The sequence below is a fragment of the Mandrillus leucophaeus genome, unplaced genomic scaffold (genome assembly GCF_000951045.1).
Source record: "Mandrillus leucophaeus isolate KB7577 unplaced genomic scaffold, Mleu.le_1.0 Scaffold2, whole genome shotgun sequence".
NCBI lineage: Eukaryota > Metazoa > Chordata > Mammalia > Primates > Cercopithecidae > Mandrillus > Mandrillus leucophaeus.
In genome coordinates this window covers 586,828-590,052 of record NW_012102031.1, presented here as the reverse complement: position 1 = coordinate 590,052, position 3,225 = coordinate 586,828, and the positions used below count along the sequence as shown (strand labels likewise).

The window sequence follows — 3,225 nt, the reverse complement described above, 5'->3', positions numbered from 1 at the left end:
CTCCCGGGGGAGGGTTTCCGCGCCGAGGAGCCCACGCGCGGTGACAGATGCGCGGACACACGCACACACGGTGGCACCCACCTCGAGGGAGACAGTCTCGCAGAGGGGCAGACACAGGACGCGGGGAGACGCAGGAACCCACGGACACGCAAGCAGGGACCCCGATGCGCACAGAAAGCCCCACGCTGGAGTACACCAAGACACGCACACGCACACACACCATGCACAGGTGCCAGGGCCATGCCAGCCGGATGAGAGACCTGTGCACTGATACATACGTCCCCTCTCCCCCAACCCCCACAGGCACACGCTGAGACAGGCACCAGCTGGTGGTCTCCAAGGGAACCCGTTGGCCTCCGGAGGACTGGGATGGGGGAAGGGGTGTCCCAGGGCCCTCCACTCCTGCGAATGGGAAAGGACCGAGAGAGCTTTCGGTGATTCCTTTTCCCAGAGCCTAGGGCTGGAACTGGGGTGGGCTGGAATTGCCTCTGTGGGGGGTGGTGGGGTCTTGAAGGCTGCTAGGGGCTGAGGAAGATCCCCCTTCAGGCTGGAAGGAAGAGGGGAGCCTGCACTAAGCAGGTGCTATTTTGGAAAGGTCCCCTCCCCCAGCTGCCACCTTCCCACAGAGGGGTGGTGTCCCTGGGCCAGACAAAGCCAAAACCATTTATTTGCCCGTAAAAGGAAGTGCCAGGGTCTTTGCTTAGCGTGGGAATGGAGGGGCTGTTTCTGTGGGGGACTTGGCTGCGCCCAGTTAGGTGGATGGTGCCTCTCCCTGGAGCACTGATGGGGCAGGTAGCTTCTGGCAGAGGGTGCTGCAGGCAGATCCGCCTTCTCCAGGGGCCCTGGGAGAGCCAGGAGCTGAGGGGGGCCCCAAGGACCGTCTAGCCAGGATGGCAGACTTGAGCTGCACCCTGCTGTGAGCCCGACCTGAGCTCTTCCCCATCCTTGGGGAGCCCCCCTCCAATCCTTGTTGCAGAGGAGGGAGGAGGTCTCAACAATTCTACTCTCTTGACTGTGGCCAAGACAACAGCCATTGCTCACTGGGGGTCAGCTGCTCTGCACGGGGAGAAGCATCTGAGGGAAGAGAAAGGTGATGTCTCTGATACCTGCCTCACTCTGAAGCTCTCATTCACTCATCATTCATTCATTCATTTATTGAGGAGTGCCTGTGGTATGCTAGGTAGACTGGGGCACAGAGATCAATAAAACATGGCCCTGCCCTAAAGAAGGGTGAGAACTAGTATGTATTTGTGCCATATAATTTACATCCTTCATTCTATATAACCTTCATAGCAACCCAGCAAGGTAGGTTCTATCTCCAGTTTTCTGAGCAGAGAATGAGGCTCACAAGGGTCACCCAGCCAGGATTCAAGCCTGGGTCACCTGCCCATCTGAGGTTGACATGGTGGGACCAGAGGAGCTGTAGGGGCAGAGGATGGAGCTACAGAATCCAGCTCCAGAGCAGCGTTAGTTCTGTGCCCCAGAGATCTTTGTTTATTTGTCAGGCACCCTTACCAGCCAGTGGGTCCTTGAGGGCAACAACCTTGTCTGGGGTACATAAGTGTCCTTGGAATTTAGCCTAGGGCTTGGCTGGTGTAGACCCCCATTTGACAGCATATGCAATGGCCTGCATGGGATGGAATGAATGAATGAATGAATGTAATGAGTACCAGAATACCTGCAGCGGGTACAGAAGAGGGCCATTCACATCAGATGGCAAAGCAGAGGCTTTCCTGTGAGTAGCAGTGGGGCTGAATGCTGGAGGAGGAGGAGGAGGAGGAGAAGGAGGAGAAGAAGGAGGAGGAGGAGGAGGAGGAGGGAGCCAGGGGTTGGAGGGGGAACAGGATCTTCCAGCAAAGCTTGTGGCACTGTGACCTGCACATATTTTCTGTACCTGGGGCTGATGGGTGGCTTGTTAGCATGTGACTGGCATGTCATGGGCATGTGGTGGGGAGGCTGACTTGGCAGCAGGCACTCTGTACAGTGCACACAATGGGTGCTCATATGTGCTTGCTGGAGGGAATGAAAGTGAGATCTACCAGGTCCTGGTCCTGCAGCGGGCCTGTGGTAGCCCCTAGACGCTGCTTGGGAATCTGGTAGGACCCTCTCTCCATCAGGGTCTATCTTTTGGGAGTGCTCCTTTAGGATGCTGCAGTTGACAGGCCAGGGCTGAGCAGGCCACGGTGAGAACAAACACTTTATAGGAATCTTTACACAACCTCTCATAGTAAATACAAGGCATACTTTCCAAGTATGTAAAATGGGGATAAGATCATCCCCCCGCCAAACCACGTGGCTCTATCTTATAACACAGGTTGAGACCAAATGGGCTCAGCTGCAGAGGCATAAGGGGCAATAGAAAGGCCCAGCTTGTGTGAGCAGCTGGGCAGGAAAAATGGGGCATTGGTCCCAGTGCAGGTGTGCTGAGTGGGGCCTGTGAGCCACGTGCAAGAGTGGAGGAGCAGGGCCAGGCTGCTGAGAGTCAGCTGCTGCAGGGCTGAGCCAATCTTGCTGCCGTGTGGAGCTGCCTGGCTGGGAACAGCTTCCTGGGAAGCAAGAGAGGGCCATGCCAGGCCCTGGGGAGGTCCTGAGGCTTTAGCAGATTTGGCTGTGCCTGGGAGTGACAGAAGAAAGGACAGTTTCCCATTGGGAGAGAGGGTCTTGCCAGTACCAGTGGAAGGACCAGGTGGAGAGAGATGAGAGTAGACTCCTGGCTGGGTTTAGGGGCGGGAAGGGAACACTCCTGTCCCCTCTCCCTCTCCTCCATCTGCTGCTCCATCAGGCCTCCCTGTAAGGTTGAGACTCTGCAGGGTGTTAGTCATGAAACATAGGATTCTAGAATGGCAGAGCTGGAAGGTGTCCTCAAGAGCACATGGAGTCCAATAACCATGCTTGTGTAACTGGCATCTGGGGACACCTTCCTTTAACCAATGCTTTCACATGTACTGTTTCATTTCCCCTACAGACCTGAAAGGGGCTGGGGCAAAAGGGTCTGGAACCTATTGCTCAATGCCTCTTCTTTTTTTTGAGACAGAGTTCCACTCTTTCACCCAGGCTAGAGTGCAGTGGCACAATCTTGGCTCACCGCAACTCCATCTTCCAATTTCAAGCAATTCTCCTGCCTTAGCCTCCCCAGTAGCTAGGATTACAGGCGTCCGCCACCACACCCAGCTAATTTTTGTATTTTTAATAGAGATGGGGTTTCGCTATGTTGATCAGGCTGGT

The 3,225-nt window shown here is 55.5% G+C and overlaps 1 protein-coding gene across 1 annotated transcript in view; it reads left to right on the top strand.

Moving 5' to 3' along the window:
• Window positions 1–3,225, top strand: part of SEPT3 (septin 3) — a 22,162-nt gene that overhangs the window by 968 nt on the left and 17,969 nt on the right. The gene's annotated exons all lie outside the window — the stretch shown is intronic.